The sequence below is a fragment of the Canis lupus genome, chromosome 15 (assembly GCF_011100685.1).
Source record: "Canis lupus familiaris isolate Mischka breed German Shepherd chromosome 15, alternate assembly UU_Cfam_GSD_1.0, whole genome shotgun sequence".
Classification (NCBI taxonomy): domain Eukaryota; kingdom Metazoa; phylum Chordata; class Mammalia; order Carnivora; family Canidae; genus Canis; species Canis lupus.
Window position 1 is genome coordinate 61,305,551 of NC_049236.1, and position 26,290 is coordinate 61,331,840.

General features: G+C 38.7%; 1 protein-coding gene across 1 annotated transcript in view; it reads left to right on the forward strand.

The window, feature by feature from the left end:
- Positions 1-550: 550 nt before the first annotated feature.
- The window catches only part of SMIM31 (small integral membrane protein 31), a gene marked incomplete at its 3' end in the record, with an annotated part of 33,356 nt that continues 7,616 nt past the window's right edge, over positions 551-26,290 (forward strand). Inside the window, exon 1 of the mRNA XM_038559148.1 lies at positions 551-913. The remainder of the gene's footprint in view (positions 914-26,290) is intronic.

Below are 26,290 nucleotides of genomic sequence, written 5' to 3' on the forward strand. Positions count from 1 at the left end.
AACAGCACTGGCCAGCGCATGCCACTCAGAACATTAGTCGCTCCAAAAGCTATTTTTTAAATGACCAATTAACCACAGAATCTTCATGCATTTAGAAGCACAGATCAAGCAAGATTTTTCAACCTACAAATAATGTTCTGGACATATGAACTTAGCAGCCTTATAATAACTCCCTCCATGGAAAGGCCTCACTTTGGGAATACTTATTTATTGCTAAAGTCATTCCAGAAGTATTGCTCTTACTCCTTCATTAGTTAATTAATTAATCAATGCTTTTTAAAACTAAAAAAAAATAATGAATAAGGAGAAAGTAATGAGATCTCCTGGCAGAGTGAACACAAAAGGGCTACTTAAAATTCAATAAAAACCAAGACAAAGTCTCAAGATAAACAGCACTTGGAAAGTTAATTGTTTACCAAACTCTTATTTGTTCAGCCCGACTTATTGTTAAAGAACACGCCAGAAGATGACCTGTGTTCAGACACGTCACTCGTATAAACCACCTGCTGAATCTCAAGTGTGCCTGGGGGGAAAGAATAGTCTTTGCTGGCTCAGAGCTGTATATATTAGTGGTATTTACACAAGGGCGTGTGATAGAAAAAGTACATAACTGAACTTATTCAGAGTTTCCTGTTTCCTTCTTGATCCTGCAGAGGGGGAATGACTTCTTTCCTTTGGAAGCGCAGATTCTCTTTGGATAAATCTTAATTAAAATTCTAGCTGGATTAGTAAACTTTGGTTAATGAATTGGCATCAGGAAGCACCTATATTTTCACGGCCTTGTAGAGTTCGGTGAAAATGTTTACTAAGGGACACGGCGTGTCCTGCCCTCACCCCCAGGACACTGAAGACTCTGTTTGAATCAGACTCATGAGTTTCTTCCTAGCCACTCTCAGAGACAGGAATGCTTCTGGTAAGTTTTTATAAAACCCTCATATTTTCTTAGCCTCAACCGAAACTCTTCTTTTTTCCTTAATCTGTATTGACTGGTAATTAATTTCATTGCCACAGATATGAAATCCCACTTATTGTTCTTTCCTGGAGATTTTCATTAGTGTAAAAGAAATATAGCTAAAAAGGAGGAGAAGAAACCTATGCTTTGTAGAACACACTCTCAGAACAGTTTTCTTCTCCTCTGCTCTCTGAGACTGACTGACTTCTTTGTGCCAGTCCCCCCCACCGACCAAGGAAGAAGAAATGTATTTTCATTTACTTCTGAGATAGAATTCAGCGAGAACTTTCAGTTCTCGTACTTTCCTCTTGTTGAAATTATGGTACTGTATTCTGGTGAAAGCAAGAAATAACTTCAAGAGAAATACTTCCGAGGGACATAGTTACTTAAATAATGCTAGCTTAATTTTTTAATTTAGGTTGAAAGCAGATAAATGGTAACATTTCCTCCTGAATATTTCTATGGACTTTTTGTAACGTAAATCTTACGATAGAAATCCGTAACCAATATTATTTTGTTCTAGATATTCAACTAGCATTCTAAGGTAAAAAATGTCATAGGATGTGCCTTGAAAATTCAAATTGGACGGGGGCTATTCAGTCGCCTATTGTGTGGTGTGATGAGGTGTAGAGGATCCATCCAGTCCCATAGGGCTCCTCTCTGCTGAGACACAGCAGTAATCACATTACCAACCATTAAAAACAAAAATTCTCAGAGGGTGCAATGTTTATAATTAATCTACACAAACACAAACCCGAAATGCTGTTTTTCATATTTTCATATTTTAGCAGCAAAGACTTGTTCCCAAATTGTTGAAAAATTTCGAACATACAAAAAATTAAAATGATTATACCATGAACACCTGAACACCCACCACATAGAGTCTACAATTAACATTTTGCCGTATTGACTTCTTCATATACTATCCAATACCCCTCCATCTAGTCATCCATCAGTTCATATTCTTTACTTTTATATTTTTAGAGCAGTTCTAGGTTCACAGCAAAATTAAGAGTAAAGTACAAATATCTTTCATACGTCCCCAGCCTCCCCCATTGTCAACATTCTCCCACCCCAGTGGTACATTTGTTACAACTGATTAATCTAAATTGACGCATCATAATCACCCAAAGTCCATAGTTTATGTTAGGCTTCACCCTGGGTGTTGAATTCCCCCATCCGTGGCAACCACTACTGGTTTTGCTGACTCCATAGTTTTGCCTTTTCCAGAACATCCTATAGTTGGAATCATAGAGTATCGTGCCGTTTCAGATTGGTTTCTTTCACCTAGTAAGAGGCATTGAAGGTTCCCTAATGTCTTTTCATAGCATCGTGGCTCGTTTCTTTTTAGAGCTGAATCATATTCCATTGTCTGGGTATACCACAGTTTATCCATTCACCTACTGAAGGACATCTTTGATGTTCTGGGAAAGATAAATAAAGTTGTGTGCTGGGTTTTGGTTGGAGATAAGTTTTCGACTTCTTTGGGCAAGTACCAAAGAGAATAGTTGCTAGATCATGTAGCAAGAATACCTTTAGTTTTGTAAGAAACTGCCAAATTGTATTCAAAAATGGCTGTACTGGGATCCCTGGGCGGCTCATTCCGTTAAGCATCCAACTCTTGGTTTCAGCTCAGATCATGATCTCAGGGTCATGAGATCAAATCCTGCATCGGGCTCCGAGCTGAGACCAGAGTCTGCTTGAGATTCTCTCTCCCTCTTCCTCTGCCCCTCCCGCTTGTGCTCTCTCTCACTCTCTCTAAAATAAATAAATAGATTTAAAAAAAAAAAAAAAAGGAAAAGGCTGTACCATTTTGCATTCTCTTCAGCAATGAATAAGAGTTTCTTCTACTGCTCGACATCTCCATTAACAGTGTTCTGGATCTCTAATAGGTGTGTGGTGGTATCCCATTGTTGTTTTAATTGGCACTTCCCTGATGACATGATAGGAAATATCTTTTCATATGCTGGGTGACATCGATATCTTTTTTGGCAAGATGTCTGAAAGATCTTTGGTTTTTTTTTTTAATTGGGTTGTTTATTTTCTTATTGTTGAGTCTGAGAGTTCTTTGTGTATTTTTGCAAACACTGCTTTATCAGATTTTGAGTTCTGCAAATGTTATCTTTCAGTTTGTGGCTTGTCTTCTCACTCTCTAAATATAGTCCCTCACAAAGCAATTTTTAATTCTGATGAAGTCCAGATTATCAATTATTTCTTTCTGGGTTATTCTTTTTGGTATTGTATAGATATTTTTTAATGTTTTCAGATGTCCAGTTTAAGATAAGAGGGTATAACTCAGAACAGACAGATGGAAGAGATGCACAGGGCAAGGTGTGGGGAAGGGCACAGAGCTCCTACACCCTGTTCTGGCACAGCACTTCTCCCAAATCCACACATGTTCACCAACCCAGAGGCTCCATCCTCCTTACCTTTATGATGCATTTTGAAGTTGCAGACCTCAGTATACTTTACCTAAACATTTAGGGATGCATGTCACTAACCAGAGTTCAATTGTTTAAATAAATTTATATATATATATATATATATATATATAGTCCATTTTTTAAAATAGTCTATATATAGTCCATTTTTATAAAATAAAATATATAATTTATATTATATATATATAGTCCATTTTTTTTAAAAATTGGGTTGTTAGTCTTTTTATTATTGACTGGAGGTGCTTTTGTAAGTATATATTGCAGCTACAAGTCCTTTGTCAAATGCATATTTTGTAGTATTTTCTCCCAGTCTGTGGCCAGCTTATTCATTTTCTTGAAGGTGAGCACTAGCTTTAAAGATTGATGAAATCTAAGTACCTATTTTTGTATGGTTATTAATTTCTGTGTACTATCTAAAAAAGTCTTTTTTTCTCAAATTGCAAAGATACAATTTTATGTTTTATTTTCTTCTTTTTCCTTAGAAGTCTTATCATTTTAGCTTTTACATTCAGTCCTAAAACTATGTGTTTGTGTTTGGTGTAAAGCAGGAGTGGAAGTTCTGTGCTTGCTTGAGTTGTTCCACCGCTGTTTAAAAAAATTTGTTTTTTCCTTTTCCCCACTGGATTTCTTTGGAGACTTTGTAGAAAATCAAATGACCACTAAAAGTAGGTCCTCAGCAGCCCGGGTGGCTCAGTGGTTTAGCGCCTGCCTTCAGCTCAGGGCGTGATCCTGGAGTCCCAGGATCAAGTCCCATGTCAGGCTCCCTGCATGGAGCCTGCTTCTTCTCTGCCTGTGTCTCTGCCTCTCTCTCTCTGTGTGTCTCTCATGAATTAATAAATAATTTTTTTAAAAGTAGGTCTTAATTCAGACTCTATTCAGTTCCATTAATTCATTTTTCTCTTCTTATGAAAACACCACATTGTTTTGATTACCATAGCTTTATAGGAAGTCTTCAAGTCAGGTAATATGAGCCCTTTAAATTTACTTTTCATTTTTTCTTTTTTTGAAAATGTTTGGATATGCTACCTCCTTTGCATTTCCATAGAAAGTTTAGAATCAGATTATCAATTTCTACAAAAAGCATGGTAAGATTATGACTATGATTACATTGAATTTATAGGTTAAGTTAGGAATAAGCTAAATCTCCCAATCTATAAACATGGTATATCTCTCAATTTATTTAGCTCTTATCTGATGTCTCTCAGAAGTGTTTTGTAGTTTTAAGGGTAGCGATCTTTTCTTTCTTTTTTTTTACATAAATGGTCACAGAAGTTTTACTCATAATTGTCCCAAACTGGAAACAGCCCAAATATGCCTATCGACTGATGAATTGATAAGCAAAATGTGGGATTTTTCATAAAATGGAATACTGATACTCAGAACAAAAAGACTGAATCCAGTGGGATTTATCCCCAGGAGGGGTTTTTCCTTCTGGATGGAGGGTGAGGATGATTGGGCAGAAGGGTACTTTGGCAGAAAGTAGGCCAGGGATCCTTTGTCATTGAGAAAGCCAAGAAGGGGCTCGGAATCACCTTTATTTTAAATAAATAAATAAATAAATAAATAAATAAATAAATAAATAAATAAATACATAAATACATAAATAAATAAATAAATAAATAAATAAATAAATAAATAAATAAATAAATGGCTAAGCCCTCCTTACAGTGACAGCTCCACTTCTCCACTGGCCCAGGGGTGTCTCCAGCCCCCTCCTCTATTCTTAGGGACCAGTTATGCATCCTGCAGTGGTAGTCAACTGATCCTACCCCACTCCAGCGAGCTCCTGCTGTGCCAAGCCAGCTCCCTTCCCCAGCAGCTTTCATGTCACTTGAACTGTGCAACCAGCTCTTCAGCCTCTGTTGGCTTTTCCATGTTCTGATCCCATCTGCATCATGGGTTTCAGAGATTCCTTTAAACTGACATTTCATTCACCATCCACGTGCCTGTCTTCCACTACTGTGATGGATTTATTCTTTAAAAGTATACATCAGGGTGCCTGCATGGCTCAGTTGGTTAAGCATCAGACTCTTGATTTCAGCTCAGTCAGGATCTCAGGATCGTTAAGATCAGGCCTCACGTTGGGCTTTGCTCAGTGTGGAGAAGGCTGGAGACTTTCTCTCCCTCTGCTCTTCCCCCCTTCAAATAAATAAATAAATCTTTAATTTTAAAAAAAGATTTTATCTTTTAAGTAATCTCCATGATATAGAAGATGTTAAGGTTCGAAGCCAATGGCCAAGAAATAATTCTTGAGACATCTTTGGTGCAAAAAGGTGATTTCATTAAAGCTTAGGAGCAGGACCCACCAGCAGAAAGAGGTGCATTGGGTCATGAGGTGTGGCCCATTACATATTTTCAAGTTGGGAAGGGTTAGGATAGCCTTAGGGTCTAAGGAATTTTGGAAGCAAGTTTCCAGGACCTTTGAAGGGGCTGGCTATTGTTGAGAAAAGGTTATTCATTACTGTCTAATAAAACCTGAGTCATGTCAGATGTATACTGATTGATCATACACTTGGAGAGTGATCGCCAATGTGTACCTTGGAGAGTAGGGATAAAGGAAGTTTCCAAAGAAATTTTTATATGTTAAAGTAGCTTACAGGATCCTGGAGGTTGGGCTAAGATTACCTGTTGCCTTAGGAAAGTATCAACATTGAGGCAGCTGAGTCCCTAAAGGAATGTCACTCTGCCTGTTTCAAGGACTTGTCACCGAGCTGTAAGTAGTAAGGAAATTTAATAATTTTTCTTCTTCCTTTGTTTCCTACATCAATATGCACTTAACGTGGGGCTTGTATAAACATCGGGGTGCAGGTGTCCCGGCGCTTTACTGCATCTGTATCTTTGGGGTAAATCCCCGGCAGTGCAGTTGCTGGGTCGTAAGGCAGATCTATTTAAAAAAAATTTTTTTTTTTTATTTATGATAGTCACAGAGAGAGAGAGAGAGAGAGAGAGGCAGAGACAGGCAGAGGGAGAAGCAGGCTCCATGCACCGGGAGCCCGACGTGGGATTTGATCCCGGGTCTCCAGGATCGCGCCCTGGATCAAAGGCAGGCGCCAAACCACTGCGCCACCCAGGGATCCCAGGCAGATCTATTTTTAACTCAACTCGATGTTTATAGCAGCAATGTCCACAATATCCAAACCGTGGAAGAAGCCTTGGTGTCCATCGAAAGATGAGTGGATAAAGAAGCTGTGGTCTATGTATACAATGGAATATTCCTCAGCCATTAGAAACGACAAATACCCACCATTTGCTTCGACATGGAGGGACTTGGAGGGTATTATGCTGAGTGAAATAAGTCAATCAGAGGACAAACATGGTCTCATTCATTTGGGGAATATAAAAATTAGTGAAAGGGAATAAAGGGAAAGGAGAGAAAATGAGTGAAAATATCAGTGAGGGTGACAAAACATTAGAGAGACACCTAACTCTGGGAAATGAACAAGGGGTAGTGGAAGGGGAAGTGGGCGGGGGGTTGGGGTGACTGGGTGATGGGCACTGAGGGGGGCACTTGGTGGGATGAGTACTGGGTGTTATGCTATATGTTGGCAAATTGAACTCCAAAAAAAAAAAAATTAAAAAAACAAAACAAAAATGTGGGGCTTGAACCCAAAACCCCGAGATAAAAGTCTCATGTTCGGCCGAATAAACCAGCCAGGCACTTCTCCCTTTTTTAACATCATTCTTTTTAATACTACTGTATTATACACTTAAAAATGGCTAAGGTGATATTTTTTTGTCACATATTTCTTACTTGTAATAATAAAATACCCACATAGCTCTTGAATTGCTAATGACCTTTGCGAGGAAGGAAAGGTAAACATGTGGGCAAAATTCATAGTCTTGAATGAAAAGGTAATTGGAATCCTAAATGTGAAATTAACTAGATAGATATTTTTCACTTTTAATTTCATTGTTAAAATAATATTTGAGGGCACCTGGCTGGCTCAGTTGGTAAAGCATATGACTATTCATCTTAGGATTATGTGTTCAACCCCACATTGGACATAGAGCTTACTTAAAAAAAGAAAAATATTTTAAATCTAATGTTCTAAGACTATACAACAAAGATAAACCATTTCATTGCGTCATTTTAAGTTTTGCTACTATATGTGAAAAATGTTCATTAGAATGCACTCCTTTGAAAAAAAATAGACTGCACTTCTTTAGTTGAGATGACAGACACCAAATTTGAACTAACTTTATGATGGTAATAAAAATTGGAGTGTTTACATGTACCAGCCACATGGTATTTAAATGTAAAGGTCTTGTACATATTTTGTTCATTTATTCCTAAGTGTTTAAATTCTATTTTAAGTGGAATTCTTATGTTTTATTTTATAATTTTTGAAATTAATCAAAATAAAGTTGATTTTTTAATAGTGACCTTGAATTCTGAGATCTTGACAAATTCTAATAATTCCCTATAGAATCCTTAGGATTTTCTATTTAAGCCATCATGTCATCTCCAAATAGAGATAGTTTTATTTTTGTTACGTTCTTCACGCTTTTTTATTTTTATTTTTCACCTTACTGCAATGGCTAGAGCTACACCAGCATAACATCGAATAGAAGTGATTGAAGTGGATACTACTGCTTAGGGGCAAAGCATTCAATATTTCACCTTTAAGTATGATGGTAGCCATAGTTTTTTTAGATATTCACTTTATCTGTTTGAGGAAGAGCCCATCTATTCCAATTTGCTGGGAATTTTTTTATTCTGAATGGAGTTCAATTTTGTCAAATGAGTTTTCTGCATTGATTTAAATGATTATATGGGGTCTTTTTTCTTTATTCTCTTAAGAGAGAAAATTACATTGATTGAATATCAAGTGTTAAATCAGCCTTAGGATAACCTGAGATAAACTTGATCATTCTGTTATCCTTTTATGTACATCACTGGATTTTATTTTGTTCTTATTTTGTTAGAATTTTTCAGTTTATATTCATTAGGAATATTGATCTGTAGTTTTCTTTTGTTGTTTTTTTAGTATCTGTCAGGTTTGTTTATCACAATTAATGCAAGCCTCATAAAATGATTGGGAATTGTTTTTCTCTGCTTTTATTTTCTGAAAGGTTTTATGTAAGATTGGTGGGTTTTTTTTCCTTAAGTGTTTGATAGAATGCACTCATCTTATGAAAGCCTATCATAATCTTCCTGTGAATAAGAAGGTCAGTAATAATAGCTATCATCTTTATAAGATCCGACAATGGGTCAGTTACTATATCAGGAGTATTATATATGTTAATTCATTTAATCACCACAACAACCTTGTGAGGTAGATATTATTATTCTTTTTTAAAAGATTTATTTAGTTTAGAAAGAGAGAAAAAGCATGAGTGGGAGGGAGGGGCAGAAGGAGAGGGAGATAAGCAGACTCTCCACTGAGCAAGGAGCCTGATGTCTGGCTCCATCCCAGGACCCTAAGATCATGACCCGAGTCAAAATTAAAAGTCTGAACTTTAACCAACTGAACCACCCGGGCACCCCAGATACTATTATCCCTATGTTAAAAATGCAGAAACTGTATTAGTAAGTGGCAGAGGCTAGAGTAATGTAAGACTCTAAAGGTTAAGCTTCTTTCATTCTAGTATACTGTTTATCAAATTCATTTTTATAGTACCTTAATCAAAGATATTAACACTGGTAAGGAATCATACCAACAGTCAAATCTATATCAAACCCATCAGACCTCCATTCATTCATTCAACAATATTGATAAGTACTAATTGAGCACCTACCATGTGCCAATACTACTTCAGTCACTGGTATAGGTTCAAAGAACAAACCAAGCAAAAATCCTTGCCTTTGTGATGCTAAATTCTATCATTATACTAAATAAAAAACATAATAAATAAGTACATAGCCAGAGGGTAAAACTGTTTTGCAAAAATAAAACAGTGTGGTTTAAGGAGGTTAGGAAGTTTCAAATATAAATAGGGTGATAAGAGTAGACCACATTGAGAAGATTATTTCAAGCAAAGACTTGAAGGAAGGAAGTATTTAGCTATCTGGAGAAAGAGCGTTCCAGGCCAGGAGAACAACCAGGATAAATGCTTTAAGATGCAAGCAAGCCTGGAGTGATGGAGCAGAAGCCAGGAGACCAGTGCATCTAGAATGGAGGTGGGGGTGGGAGCAAGAGAGAAAGTCAGAGACACAACAGCAACCAGATCATGGAAAGTCTTCTAAGGCCATTACAAGGATGTTAGCTTTTACTCAGAGTGGATGGAAGAGTTGTATTGGAGTTTTCAGCCGGTAAGTTAATCAAATTTTTCAAATACTGTCTTAAGAACAGACTTAAGAAAAGTAAGGGAGGAAACTGAGAGATCAGGAGGGTATTTCATTAAACCCTGTAAGAACTAAGTGTATCTAAGGGAGCCTGATTGGCTCAGTCAGTAGAGCATGTGACCCTTAACACAGGGTCATGAGTTCAAGCCCCATATTGGGCAGTCTTAATTAATTAATTTTTTTAAGTACCTTAAATCAGAGTAGTTGAAATAGAAGTGGTAGGATTCTGAATATATTTTGAAGGTAAAGCCAACAGGATTCCTCAATGAAAGAAGAAACGGAGTATGAAAAAGAAGAGTTGAGGATGACTTCAAAGGTCCTGAGCAACCGGAAGGATGATAGAGTTGCTGTCAAATGAGAAAGGAAGAGTATGAATAGAAAAGTTAGGGGGTGAGATAAAGTAGGAACATGTTAAGTTTGAGAAATGCTATATAAATATCCAAGGACATATGAGATCATTGTCTAATGAAATCTCTTGAGTTCTTCGTGGCATAGAAATATTGTCATTACCTGTTTTCTCAAAACAATTGCCCAGCCCTAAATTTTTATTGCTATGCTAAGCCCAAGGATTAAAGTGTCTTGATTATTTTTATGCCCGTCCAGAGACTTACCATATATTAATTGACAGTATTTGAATGCCAACTCTTCATTAAAACATACACAACACACACACACACACACACACACACACACACACACACAAAGGATTTAGTAATTGAACTTCATGCTGTAGTATAACTTTATCAGAGAAATATTCTGGTGACTATTACTCATATAAAGATATAAACTTAAAGTTTTGTGTTAACAGTTTCATAAAACAATTGAATCTTTTTTTCTTGAGTTTATTTCTATGCTTTGCACAGTTCTCTTACCTTATTGTCAAACCATCATTATTATCACAAAAAAAAATAGTTATAAACTGGTCTTGAAACTTAGCAGGACTTATCTTGTAATTTTACAGAGGTGGTTATAAAAATAGACACGATTTCTGCCCTTTGGAATCTAGCAATCCAGAAATCACAGCACTGACACACAGCAAAAGGAGCCATGGTCAGTTACTCATTCCTGAAATAGAGTACGTAGTTGCAAAGAGTTAGAACAGTGAGGTATCTCATGCTTTGTTTTGGCTCCCACTTCCAGGGCTCTGCCCAGCACAGCCAGTGTTTACAGGAAAGAGGAGAACATGCAAGAGAGCCACCTCAATCCATCCAGACTCCACCACCCTCAACAATCACACAACATACACTCAGCAAGGCCAAGAGTACAAAATAGGAAACTCTCTTTAACTCTAAATAGAAACTTTGCAATATAAAGCATATGATTCAGAGGTGGCAACAAGGGGACGCCTGGGTGGCTCAGTGGTTGAGCATCTGCCTTCAGCTCAGGCCATGATCCCGGAGTCCTGGAATCGAGTCCTGCATTAGGTTCCCCAGAGGGAGCCTGCTTCTCCCTCTGCCTATGTCTCTGCCTCTCTCTCTGTGTGTCTCTCATGAATAAATAAAATCTTTTTAAAAAATGGCCTCAAGTATGGGAAATATATATATATATTTGAATATATTATATATAATAATATATTATATATAATATTTGAATATATTTGAATATGATAGCTCCTGCCAGGTTTAGGAAGCTCAAAGACTGAAGATATACCAGACATCACCTGGAATTCAAGGCATTGGAATTACAGTTATAACATCCTAAATGTCTTTCTTCTATTTTAACAAATATCTACTGTAACCAAAATGATAAAATGTCTAATTCAACCAAAATGATTGAACATACTCAGCAGCCTCCAAATGGAGCCAAAATGCTGCCATAAAATAAAATGCAAAACATTTGCTTATATGTTACACAAAATTCATCTTAACTCTCTCAGGTTGAAAAGCATTGGAATTACTTGGTTGTGGGTGGAATTATGTGATTCCACACTGCCTAGAAGAATGAAACACTTTGAAGAGCAAGCAAAGAGGAAAATCTAAAGATACCTGCATTCATGCTCTCCTGGGCAAAAATAGACCTCAAATGGCCCTGAATTAAAAAGACTTTGGAGATCTATTACTTTTCAATCACAAAGGGATTCTGACTGTTTTTGATTAGAGGATGAATATCTAACTAGAGACGAAAGAATAAAGAAAAAAGGAAAGTTAATATTCTTAGCATGAACTTGAGTTAAATACAGCATATATATCCTTAGAAGGCAGAAGGAGAAAAACAAAAACCCTTAGGAAATCTACACCTTAGAGAATTGCAAGTTTGGTAATGCTTCTTTCAGCAATATAAAGCCACTGCCTAAAATGAAAACACAAACACTTTCATGATTTTTTTTTCCTATTTTGCTTTATTTTCCAAAATTCCCCAACTATTACATTCACAATCACTAAAAGATCAATGTTATTTTTTTTAAAGGTTTTTTTTTTCTTTTTTTTTTTAATTTTTATTTATTTACTTATGATAGTCAGAGAGAGAGAGAGAGAGAGGCAGAGACACAGGCAGAGGGAGAAGCAGGCTCCATGCATCGGGAGCCTGATATGGGATTCGATCCCGGGTCTCCAGGATCACGCCCTGGGCCAAAGGCAGGCGCCAAACCGCTGCGCCACCCAGGGATCCCGATCAATGTTATTTTTAAATCACCTGTTAGAAACCCAGAAAATGTTGTTAACTAAACTAAAAAACGAATAAATATATCAAGAAGGATGAGGATAGTCTCTTTAAAGTAAGTCTGTAACCAAAACCTGAGAATTTTTGAAGATGGAACAAATAAAGACACAGATTAAAATTAAGGGATTTAGTTTTTACAAAGAACAGATCTGTAGAGGCAAATTAAATTTAAGAATTTCAGGAAGGGGGCTGGAGTGTCTGGGTGGCTCAGTCAGTTAAGTGCTCTACTCTTGATTCTGGCTCAGGTCATGATCTCAAGGTCATGGGATCGAGCCCTATGTGGGGCTCCCTGTTCAGTGTGGTGTCTGCTTGAAGATTCCTTCTCGCCCTCTGTCCCTCACCGCATCCCCCCACTCGCACATGCACGTGCATGTACAGCTCTTTCTCTCTCTCTCTCTCTTTTTCTTTCTCTCTCTCTCTCTGTCTCTCTCTCTCAAATAAATAACTCTTCAAAAGAAATTTTCAGGAAGGGGTATAAATCTCAATGACTAATTTACTGAGCACCCACCAAACACAAAGCACTATTCAAGGCACTTTATCTCATATGATTCCCCCTAAAACTCTGAAAAGTGGCCTCCCTAAATATATAGGATTAAGCAAATCCAATAACCACAGCATATTTGTCTTGCTCTCATTGAACAGATAACCTTGTTCTAAGCAGTGTTTTCACCAAAGATTTAAATGCTGGCATAGAAAACTCACTGGAATAGGTGACATAAAGCTGAAAGAATTTGCAAAGGCATGGAATGATAAGAAAAGGATCCAGAAAAGGTCTTAGGTGGGCTAGATGGGCTAAATCTTACAATACGAAATTTAGTAAGTAAAACTATCAAGGACCAAACAACCAACTATAATAGAATTCAATATAAGAACTATGATTTGACAATTTGGCAATAATATAGATTTTAAAAATGACATGGGGGTTTAGTCTGTCAGTAAGTATAATATTTTTTAAAAGTAGGATTGATTTGCACCAGATCATTGATGAAAGAGAACAAGTAGAAGGCAATGGATTCTGCTACTGTCCTATGGGACCCTAGGCAATCTAATAGAAAATATTGTCTTTAGCTTGGGTATTTCACTTTAAAAGATTTGGAAATCAGGGAGAGAAATCACAAGGGAAAAGAGATGCAGAACTATGTCGCATGAGGAGTGTTTGTTTAGCAAAGAAAGGACATGCAAGTGACATGTTACAAATTCATTGTCTTCAAATATTTGAATAGCCCTCACATAGAAGGGGAACCTACTAGTTCTGCATTTAAGAACGGAATTGTAATGGCTATGAGGAGAAGTCAGCTCATCTAAAGAAAGAGTTTTCTAATGAGCCAAGAGCTAGCCAGAGGTTAAATGGATAGCTTCCAAAGGTAGTGAGTGCCCTGTCACTAGAGGAATTCAAGCTTAGGCTGGGATCTATTCTGACAAAACAGTTTAGGGAGAATCCAATCGTTGTGTGGTGTATAGGCAGAGTGATATTTAATTTTCTTTCCAGACCTGAAATTTCATTTAAGGGAAAGTTCTTGGGAAGAAGATGGCTTTTTAGTCAAAATTTAAAGAGAGGATGGCTTGAAGTATGGAGTCCAAGACAGGAGAGGTCGATATGGCGGGGAATCCAAAATAAAGACTGAGAAAATCAATCAAGGAGACATTTAGCAGGTTGACACATGAAGCGGAGACAACAGTACGGGAGCTGGGAACACATTTGCCATCGGCAAGTGCAACCACTTGGAGGAGTATCTCAGTCCGTTTGTACCGCTATAACAAAACTACCACGGGCTGGTGGCTTACCTAACAAACATTTATCACTTATATGAGGAGGCTGGGACGAGGCCGATAGTTCCACAGGCTGGGAAGTCCCAGGATCAAGATACTGGCGGGTCCCATGTCCAGCGAGGTCCTGCTTCCTGGTTCATAGGCAGCTGTGTCCTCCCTGTGCCCTCACGTGGCAGAGGGGGTGAGAGAGCACGCTGGCGTATCTTCCATGAGGGCACTAATCCCATTCACGAGGGCTCCAGCCTCATGACCCAATCACCTCCCAAGGCTCCACCTCCACATAAAGTCACATGGGGGATTAGGATTTCCACACACGGATTCTGGGGGGACCCAGACATTTAGCCCATAACAATGAGCCCACAAAGTGAGGAAATAATTCAGCAGCACGGCCTACAGAGACGAATGTGGTGGTGGTGCCTCCCAATCCTTCCAAGCTGGAAGGATTCCTGCTCAAGGCCTTGTTTTGTAGGTGGCGTTTACACCATGACAGAAACTTCCATCTACAACCATCTTCACTCCTACAATCACAACAGAAAGATGTGCAAGTAGTTTCAGACCATGTCCATAAGGCCATCGCTCCGTGCAGGGGCTGCATGTTGTGTTCAGACTTTTTAAAAAGGGACTGAGATGCTCCATCTCAGAAACAAAAAGGGCCGACAATTCCATCAGGCTCAGGGAATGGCGTGGGTGTCGGGTTAGTGGCCAGGGCCTGCGCTTGACAGTGAGACTGTGTGAATATCTGTGACTAGTGCAGCTTTTCAGATTTTGCCCCTTAGGCCTCTGAAAACAGGTGGAGGAGCTGCAGAACATCATGGAATTTTTTTTCAGCCTGTAGTTTTCTGATAGAGTTGGCTTTAAGAATTCAAAATACTGGGGCGCCTGCGTGGCTTGGTCGATGAAGGGTCTGCCTCTGACTCAGGTCATGGTCCTGCACTCCCGGCTCAGCAGGGAGTCTGCTTCTCCTTCTGATCCTCCCCCTCTTGTATTCTATCTATCTATCTATCTATCTATCTATCTATCTATCATTATCTATTTATCTCAAATAAATAAATTAAATATTTTTAAAAGGAAGAAGAAATCAAAATTCTAGGGGCACCTGGGTGTCTCATTTTGTTAAGGGGCCAACTCTTGGTTTCTGCTCAGGTCATGATCTCTTGGGACCTGGGAGGGAGCCCAGTGTCTGGCTCCACACTCAGCAAGGAATCTGCTTGAGATTCTCTCTCTCCCTCTCCCTCTGCTTCTTCCCCAACTTGAGTGCACTCTCTCTCTCTCTCTCAAATAAATAAGTCTTAAAATATATATATATATATATATATATACACTAAAAAAAAAGTCCCTTGTACCCAGGCAAGTTTATTTACTTACTGTGAATGAGCCCTTTGTGTTGACTTCGGCCAACTTTCCTTCAGATTGAGGCAATCATTTTCCCCATTCCCTTCGGCTCTCGGTGCAAACACGGGGTGTTCACATGAAGAAGGTTATTGAACAAAAAGAGCACATCCCACACAGTCCCCAAGCAATCCTAACAGCCCCCCAGGGTTTGTTCCAATATCCATGGAACAAATGGATGGGGCACAGAAAGAGCAGTGTGCACCGCAAGCCACCGCCAGAGAGAAAATGAAACAACAAAGCACCAGAAACACATCCCCGCCTTGCCAGCAATGACGGCAGCAAGAAAAACCATCCCTCCCAACAAGGCTGCCCATTTTCTTGAAGTCTTAAAGCTGTTTTCAAAGCAGACTTCTTGTCCTCTGGGTGGGATTTGCTCAAGTAATAGAGCACTTCACCAAGCAATCACCAAGATTTCTAAATATACCTATAACCCAGATTTTCCCCCAGGATCTCTGCTTCAACTTGCTTGTTTATGTGCTTTTTTTTTTTTTTTTTTTTTTTTTTTGGTCCATTAGTTTATTCACTTACATTCATTCCATGAATATTTATAGACACATTTATGGCATACCAGTCACTTTCTGGAACTCTGCAGATTCAGAGGTAAACAATTCGAGGGCCCTGCTTTCATAGGGCTTTATTTCGTGGAGACAGACAAATAAACCAAGAAAAAAAATGCAATGGGTAAGAACTACAATGAAAATAAAACAGGATGATGAAGAGTGCTTAGAGCCCCCTTTAAATGGGAGGCAAGAAAGGCCTCTGAGGGGAAGCAGGGGAAGCAGTACTTGAACAGAAGAGGGAATGATACCCTCATTTCCCTGCAGAAACCAGGTCCAGGGAAATGAAGAGGAACGTTCTAGGCCTGGGCAGGGGAAGAGCTGTGTGAGCTCAGCAGGGTGCGCCAAGTATGACCAGGAGCACAAACAAGGTCAGCGGGCTGGAGCATGGTAAGTATCACAGGCACCACCATCACAGACGAGGGCAGGTGACCCAGGGCCTCGTAGGGAAGGCCTGGGAATTAAGATTCTATCCCCAGGAGAGCCATTTGCAAGTTAAACAGAAAAGCAACATGGTCGGACTTACATTAATAAAGATCATTCTAGTCGCCAGAAGGACAGCAGGGGTGTAGGATGGAGGGGTAAGATAAGTCTAATGACCCAATTCCCTCCCCATATAGAGAAGATAATGTCTGAATTTAATTGGTTTCTGGGGAATTCCCTAAATAATAATGACAGATCAAGGTGGCCATGCTTTAGTCAATAGTAAATGAAAGGAACTCAAGTAAGCTTCCATAAGCTTAGATGTGATATGATATTCGGTATGATAAAAGGAGCGAGATTTATTTTCTCTTATTTAAAAATGAATAGGGTTTATCTACAGTCTCCTACTAAATAGTAAGTGCAGTTAGTCCTACTCTGTGAGAAGCTACAGAGCAAAGTGATTTGTTTATACATTAGGCGACCTGGGATGGACCAAAGTGTCCAGACACACAACCCAGCAAGAAATGCAGGCTGTATAACCAATTGGCTTTTAGATGCTCCCAGAATAATCCTCTGGGGGGGGGGCGGCCTGGGTGGCTCAGTCAGTTAAGCATCTGCCTTTGACTCAGGTCATGATCCTGGGGTCCTGGCATCAAGCCCTGCGTTTCCGCAGGGAGCCTGTTTCTCCCTCTGCCCCTCCCTCTGCTTGTGTGCTCTCTCTCTTTCTCTCTGTCTCTCTCAAATAAATAAATAAAATCTTAAAAAAAAAAAAAAAAAAAACTCCAGAGTGGGGAGAATGCAGATAACATCATCCTCTAAAAACATCATTTTTTGGTAAGATTTTATTTACTTATTCATGAGAGACACACAGAGAGAGTCAGAGACACAGGCAGAGGGAGAAGCACGCCCCATGCAGGGAGCCCAACGTGGGACTCGATCCCGGGTCTCCAAGATCAGGCCCTGGGCTAAAGGCGGTGCTAAACCCACCGAGCCACCCGGGCTGCCCTAAAGGCATCATTTTTGCCTTCAGACAACAAACTTTTGGCTGGTTTTGAGGCCCAAAAGACAGCTGTGAAACCACCTTTTTCTGGAATTAAGGGCACGATGGTAGAGAGTTTCTGGTTAAGGGCTCTCTGGTCTGAGCATTCAACAAGGACATAATCAGGTTCCATTTTCTTTTTCTTTTCTTTTTTTTTTTTTTAAGATTTTATTTATTTTGAGAGACAGAGAGAAGGAGAGGGGGCAAGCAGTGGGAGGGGCAGAGGCAGAGGGAGCAAGAGAATCTTAGAATCTTAAGCAGCCTCCACATCCAGCATGGAGCCCCACACAGGGCCTGTCTCAAGACCCTGAGACCATGACCTGAGCTGAAATCAAGAGCTGGACACTGAGCCAGCTGAGCCACCCAGGAGCCCCAGGTTCCATTTTCAATAGCCATATATGTGACAATATTCATTATCCCATGACATCATTTGACAGTGTTATCCCAGCACATCAGCAGGCAATAAATCACCCAACTATTCATTCCTGACAATCCAAAGGTCATTACTTTGTGGTTTTTATGCCCAGCAGCCAGTATGATGAGCTAGAAATAACTCGTTGCCTCTGATCCATGTGTATAGGAAACATTAACGGACTCTTCCTTCTGGAAACAGCTACCTGAAAAGCAGTGAATGTTCTGAGCATGGGACAAAACCAAAGAATATGGGAAACGGTGTTGCGTAGGTGTGTGATACCGTATATGCAATGTGAAATATCAGAGAGCTTGGGCGATTCGTCCTCATTTGCTTCCAACCTATAGCATTTAGTCACCACTAGATGACACCATTTCTTTTTCTTTTCTGTTTTTATTTTGCTTTGCCTTTTTTTTTTCCATGAAGAAACAAAGTTCTCATAGGACTCTAGCAATAAACATGATTTTTTTGTTCTCTGAGCTGCTTTAACAAACTTAACAGTCTTCATATTCTTTGATGAGGCACAGCATGATCAATCTGATTTTCAAATACTCGAAAGACTGCAAAATGTACAACAGCATATGCTACATGTCTACTGACCATGAGGAAGTTTGAAGAATTAATATTCTCTATACTGCTGAATTCACACATCATTCCATGGATCTTTTATTTCCCCGTGATCTTCATCTCCCCTCTTCCTCTTTGTACTGCATTGTAACTAGTGTTGGGGGATCCTCTGCACCCCATATAGCCAGCAAACTTGCTTTACAGTGGTTCTTGGCTTCATCTCTTCCTCTCCATTCCTATTGCTGGCACCTAATACAAAGCTAAAAATCTCATTCTGAATTTTTTCCAGTTAGAATTCTTTTCCTTCAATCTATTCTTCCCTTGGAGATGCAATTAATATTCCCAAAACACTACTTCATTATGACGTTGTATTGTTTTTTTTAAGTAACCCCTTACACCCAACATGAGGCTCAAACTCATGACCCCAGGATCAAGAGTCACGTGATGTATGGACTTGAGTCAGCCAGGCACCCCATGACCTTGTAATATTAATGACATTCTCTTTACCTTCCAACATCATTTAAGTCTAAGCTCTTACCTTGACATTAAATTCTTTCAGTTGTCCTTTGCCTGACCAATATTATCTTCTTCCATTACCTAACATAAAAATTCCTTTTCAATTAATGCACCTAATGCTTAGCAAAACAGGATTCTAACTATGAGGATAGGTTTTGATGTGTTTGTTTCCCTGGTTGCTTAGTTGGTTGGCTCATGGCCAGTATAGTACATTGATTAAGAGTGAGGATTTCTGGAACCAGGTTGCCAAGAGTTGATATTCTAGCTCTACCCTATACTAGGTTTTTGTTTTTGTTTTTGTTTTGGGGGGGGGGGGTTGTAATTTTTTTAAGTGATCTCTACTGCCAACGTGGGGTTCAAACTCATGGCCCTAAGATCAAGTCGCATGCTCTACCAACTGAGCCAGCCAGGTGCCACTACAAACTAATTTTTTTTTAAGATTTTATTTATTTATTCATGAGAGACAGAGAGAGAGAGAGAGGCAGAGACACAGGCAGAGGAGAACAGGCTCCTCGCAGAGAGTTTGAGGCAGGACTTGATCCCTGGACCCTGAGGTAAAGGCAGGTATTCAACCCCTGAGCCACCCATGTGACCCACACACAGAAGTTTTACAATTTAAGTTAAGTTAGTTCATGTATCAGTGCTTCAGTGCCCTCATTTATGAAGTGGAGATTAAAAACAATAACTGCTCTTGGGGCACCTGGGTAGCTCAGTTAGCGAAGCATCTGACTCGATTTTGGCTCAAGTCATGATATCAGGGTTGTGAGACTAAGACCCGTGTAGGGCTCCACACTGGGTGTGGAGCCTGCTTAAGATTCTTTCTCTCCCTAGCCCTCTGTCCCTCTGCCTCTCCATCCCCTCCCACCCACGCTCGTGTGTACTCTCTCTTTTCTCTCTCTCTCAAAACAAAACAAAACAAAACAAATAGTATTTATTTTACAGCATTACTATGAAGATTAAAGGGGTTAAAGATAGTGAAGCTCTTGAAACAGCACCTGACACCTTCCAAGTGCTCATTATGTCTCCTATGTCTCCTGCTTCTCTCTCTTCCTATCATCTCACTCCACCACACAGACAATTTGGCAGCATGCAAGGCTCAAAAAACATGTGTGGAATGAATGAACCCCCTTCATTTGAATTGATTTTGCCACTCCTCTCTACTGAAAGCTGGGATTTCTTTAGCGCAAAGCTTAAGGTCCAAATGTACCCCCCACCAAGCCTTCTTTTCTTTCCTTTTCTTTTCTTTTCTTTCTTTTCTTTTCTTTTCTTTTTTCTTTCTTTTCTTTTTTTCCTTCCTTTTCTCTCTATGCTACTAGCACTGTACTATGTCTCATGCATACAAGTTTGTGTTTTTTTTAATGTATGCTTTCTATCAACCTTTTTTTAAAAAAATGATTTTCATTTATTCATAAAAGACACACAGAGAGAGGCAGAGACACAAGTAGAGAGAAGTAGGCTCCTCGCTGGGAACCCGATGTGGGACTTGATCCCAGGACCCAGGGATCATACACTGAGCCAAGAGCAGATGCTCAACTGCTGAGCCACCCAGATGTCCCTCATCAACCTTTTAATTGTATCTTTCTGACTCTAGATTTTAACTTTCTGAGGACAGAAATCATAGTGAATGCCATGGAGAGGACAAAAGAAGTAAGAGCATTTACCTGCAAGAATTTTACTCACTCAGAGAAAAATAAGACAAAAGAGATGGTGCAGTTAATATTTATTAACCTGTTACCTGTGAAAAATAAAGATAGAAAGTAGAAATCAGGTGCTAAGGAAATCCATGTAAGAATGAGAACCCTTATGTTAAGAGTAGTCAGAAAAGATGTGGAAGAGGAGGTGCAGCTCCAGTTGGGAGGTGAAGGATAAATAGAATCAGAATAGAAGGGTCTTGGTAAGGTGTTACAGAATTATTTTTATACCTGCTGCCCAATTCAAAGAGCAAGTTTTGTTTAGTATTGAATTTTGGGGCTGCTTTTACACATCGTGACAGCACATGCACAGCGGCTCTCCAGGAAAAGAACTGATAGCACAGGAGTTGGGCTTGGTTTCTTCAGACTTCACACCTCATATCTTAAAATAATTAGTGCAAAAGTGGCTTTCAGGACAATAAGAACAGTGCTTAACGAGTCATGAAAGAGTCTCCACAAAATAAATTTCCATGGAAAAAAAAAAGTGTCTATCTGTATATATATAAGATATATACATATACATATATGTATATATATATATATATATATATATATATCAGTTATCTTTTTATTTTTTTTTTCCATAGACCAGCATTGGTTTATTTGGGCCAAATGCATGCCTTGTTGCTTGTTTCTATTCTAGCAGCGGCACCGCTCAGCTGTCAACACCGCAAAGAAGGAGACTGCCCTCAAGCAATCTAGCAGATCACTAAGCCAGAGAACAAATGCCACGAGTCTCTTAAATATATAGTTTTGGATGTTGTGGAATGTAGAGGCAGGCCTTCACTGCGGCAAATGTGGTGGGACACAGGGGCTTGGAGCATGCTCAGAACCAGCTGTTCTGGAAGGACAGCCCTGGGCCCACCCTGACTTGACAAGGCAACCAAAATCTGCTTCGGGCATTTTTCCCATTTTTCTTTTTTACGTTATGAAATCACACTGTCCAACCAGTCTGCAAGTGCCCATTTGTGTGACTTCATTGAGACTCATTACCTGAACGAGCAGGGGAAATCCATCAAAGAATTAGGCGACCATGTAACCAACCTGCGCAAGATGGGGGCTCCCGAATCTGGCATGGCAGAGTATCTTTGACAAGCACACCCAGGGAAACAGTGATAGTGAGAGCTAAGCCTTAGGCTGTCTTCCCATAGCCACAGGGTGACTTCCCTGGTCACCGAGGCAGTGCATGCATGTTGGGGTTACCTTTACCTTTTCTAGAAGTTGTACCAAAACATCTACTTCTTTCATTTGTATCTTTTCTTCAAATAAAGTAATTTGGTACCCCCCCAAATAAATAAATAAATAGATAGATAGATAGATAGATAGATAGATAGATAGATAGATAACTGCTATATATATATACATATATATACATATATATATATACACAGACACACTATATATTTTTTTCACTTAAGAGCTAACTCACATTTATTAAAAATTGAAGATTACAGAAAAGAATAAGATTTGCTTTATTAAACAAGCTCAATTAACTTACCTTCCACTAATAAATGAAACTATTTAATATCACAAAAGGAATTTTGAAATAAGGTTGATTTCAACCTCTGAAATTAAAAGCAGCTAAGACATTTTCAGGAGAGCAACCACAGACCTCCCTCTAGTGGCAAGAGATAAAGTTGCTGCTGAAAGTTGAATTGCTTCTGAAACTACAGGAAAACTGCTCACAGACATTTCTTTTCTAGAATTACAACCTAAAAAGACTCTAGATTAATATATAAGGAAAATAGATCTCATTTTTTAAAACAAAAGTCAGACCTAATTTTCACGTACAATTAATGCTACTCTCTCTAGAAATCTGATCTCTCCAGAAAAATGATTTGCCAAGGACATTTGGGAAATTCTGGCTTTCACAAAACAAAAGTTTATGGTTCATATATATATATATATGGTTCATATATATATATATATGAGAGAGGAAGAAAAATAGAGAACAGAATCAAGAGTCCAGAAATAGACACACACAAATAGTGAACTAATTTTCAATAAGGAAGCAAAGATAATCCAATAAAGGATAGTCTGTCCAACAAATGGTACTTGAATAATTGTATATCCATCTGTTTAAAAGAAGCAGAAGGAGGAGGAGGTGGTGGAAGAAGAACCCAGACATAGGTTCTTTACAAAAAGTGACTCAAAATGAACCTTTAGACCTAAATATAAAATGCAAAACTATAAAACTTCTAGAACAGAAGATCTATATGACCTTGGGTTTGGCAATGAGTTTTTGGATACGACACCAAAAGCATGGCCCACAAAAGAAAAGATTTAATAAGCTGGGCTTTATTATAATTAAAATCTGCTCTTCAGAAGACAAAAGACTTGAACAAAGAAGATACACAGATGTCAAATAAGTGCATGAAAAGATGTTCAACATTGTATACCATTAAGGAACTACAAATGAAAACAATGACATACTACCATTAGAATGACTAAAATCTCCCCAAAAGATGAAATACCAAATCAACACAAAGATGCAGAGTAACAGGAATGCTCATTCATTGCTAATGGAAATGCAAAATAGTACAGCCACTTCTGAAGGTTAGTTGGGAGTTTCCTCCAAAGATAGGCTTACCACATGATCCATCAAAAATGCTCCTTTATAGATTGAAAACTCATACTCACACGAAAAATCTGAAAAAGCTACATACCATATGATTCCAATTATATGACAATTAGAAATAAAACTAGAGATAGTAAGGAGCTTAGTGCTTGCCTGGGGGTGGGAAAGAGAGATGACAGGGAAGCGGAAGAGAAACTATTCTGTGTGATACTGTAATGAGGTTGACATGAGTTTGCCAAAGTCGACAGAATTGTACAACACGAAGAGTGAACCTTAGTGTAAATCATGAATTTCAGTTAATAATAACATCAATACTGGTACATTGATTGTAACAACTGAACCATGCTAATGCAAGATGTTAATAACAGGAGAAACGGAAGGCAGGGAGAGACAATATATGGAATTCTCTGTACTATCTGCTCAATATTTCTGTATCTCTAAAATTGTCATAAACAAAACCAAGGATATTTTTATTTTAAGAAATTAAAATTATGTAGAGAGAAAAAAGCATATGTGACTTTGGAAGCAGCTACTAACATGTTCACTTATTACAAAAATCATACATTCCTTTACTTATTACAAAGAATCATATTGCCTTTGAATAAATCATTATATTCTGCTAATATATGCCAAGGTGCTTATTTCAGCCCATTGCTATAACATGGCCCAGACTGTTAATGTCAACATGACTTAGCAGAGTCTGTCTGTACTCATAGACACACACCTTGGGTTTTGGAAACACACAGTGGCCAAAAAACAACAAAACAACAAAATCCCAATACATTCTTAGAGAAATGAACAGAATTCATCCACGGTTATAGGTACTAGACAAACCACAAAATAACATATTCACTTTTCCTTACATTCTGACTTCCCCAAACCATCCAGAACACCCACTTGTTTTCTTAAACACAGTGTTGGACAGCTCCTCAACCTGAGAATGGAGCTGTGAGCCCGGGTTCTTGTGTGGCAGCGAAGACAAGAAACAATGGTGAGGCAGTATGGATGGCACCGCCAATTCTTTATCAATGCAAAGGTGGTCACAAGTAAGAATTAACTTCAAATTCCTACCCCAGAGATGGCAAGACCCTGGAGAGAACTAGGAATGAGACCAGAGATGGACAAGTGCTTTTCAGTCAAGGTGGATTTAACTTCATAAAAAATAATGTTTTAAAAAAATATCTGATTAATCAAAGATTCCATAAACATAGACAAAAGATAGATTGAAGATTAGAGAATATATAGACCCAAAATATATAATGAGTGTCTACAATCAGTGTGAAAATTACAAATGCCCAGCTTAAAACTGGACAAAAGATATGAAAAAAGCTTTCACAGAGAAAACTATGTAAATAATCAACATATGAAAAAATATTTACCCTCACTAAAAATCAGGAAAAAGCCAATTTAAACAAAGATAGTATTTTCAACTTCAAACTGGAGGGAAAAAAACTAAAGAGAGAGAGAGGTGGGGAAGGATTGATGAAACAGTCCTTTACATATAGTCTCGGTTGCAAATTCCAGGGAAATTTATGAAGAATAATATTTGAAAGTTGTATAGTTTCAGCAATTCTACTTCTATAAATCTTTCCTAGAGAAATCTAAACCTGTCTGCAAAATGATATTTACAAAAAAAAAATCTTTTCTACTGCATTGTTGGTAATGCTAAAAAATTAGAGCCCAATTCAAGAATAGGTAAACACATGATAGTAGAGGTATACTCTAGAAAGCTGGGGTCCCATTAACGAGAATAAACTAGATCAACATGCAATGGTATTAAAAGTTTTTTAGATGCATTTTAACCTCTGTTGGAAATATCCTTTAAATTTTATATTTTGAAACATGCCCCGGACTCGGGGCACATGGGTGGCTGAGTTGGTTAAGCGTCTGACTCTTGTTTTCAGGTCAGGCCATGATCTCAGGGTTGTGAGATCAAGCCCCATGTTGGGCTCTGTGCTGGGCGTGGAGCCTGCTCAAGATTTTCTCTCTCTCCTGCCCCTCCCAAACCTCTGCGGGAGTTCCCACACTCTCTGCCTCTCTCTCTAAACAAACAAACAAAAAAGTGAAAACAAACAAAAAAACATGCGTACCTAGGACACAGAAATTCTGTCCTACAAAACACAAAAAGCTATAGACTTCTGACCAGTCATTCCCAAACTATTGTCAAATATAATAAATATGTCCTTAAAAAAAAAGAAATCTGTGATTCCCTCACCCACCTCTGTTCTGCAGAGGGCAAACCTAACTTTGGCCACAAATGTTGTCTCTCAAGAAAGGGTCTGATGAGGTCATTTTAAAAATAACAGGCAAAGGAAACTGAACTCTTAGGTGAAAGACCTCAGTAAATCGCTTCCACAAAAGAGACAGTAAATGAAGAATTGGGGATGAGTTACAGTGGAAGGATGTGAAATCTCATTCTCTGCATGTTCTTAAAATTATAACATTCCCACATATATCTGGAGTCATTTAAATATTTGCCATTTGTGCACTAAACATTGAAAGAAAGACAAAAAGAGGGAGGTTACTTCCAACTAGATAATGCTATAATTTCCCCCCAATGGAACTATTATTTCCTTTCTAAATAAATGAGCTCTTCTTGTTTGAGTCAGAAATTGGAAGCTCCATGGTTGCATTATTATATTTTGTCTTTAGTTAGGTTAGGTATAATCCAGCTACTCTGAGGTCTATGGCTTTTTTCACTAAAAATTGCTTCAATTGTATATTTATCACCTGGCTAGTGGATGTCAGGTGATTTCAGGCACACAAACCAAAGAGATTTTACTCTGAAGCTGGGTATAGTTGGGGCACCTGGGTGGCTCAGTCAGTTAAGTGTCTACCTTCAGCTCAGGTCATGATCCTGGGGTCCTGGGGTCCAGCTCCACATTGGGCTCCCTAAGCAGAGAGTCTGCTTCTCCCTCTCCGTCTGCCACTCTCCCTGCCTGTGCTTGCTTGCTCTCTCCTTCTGTCAAATAAATAAAATCTTAAAAAAAAAAAGCGAAGCTGGGTAT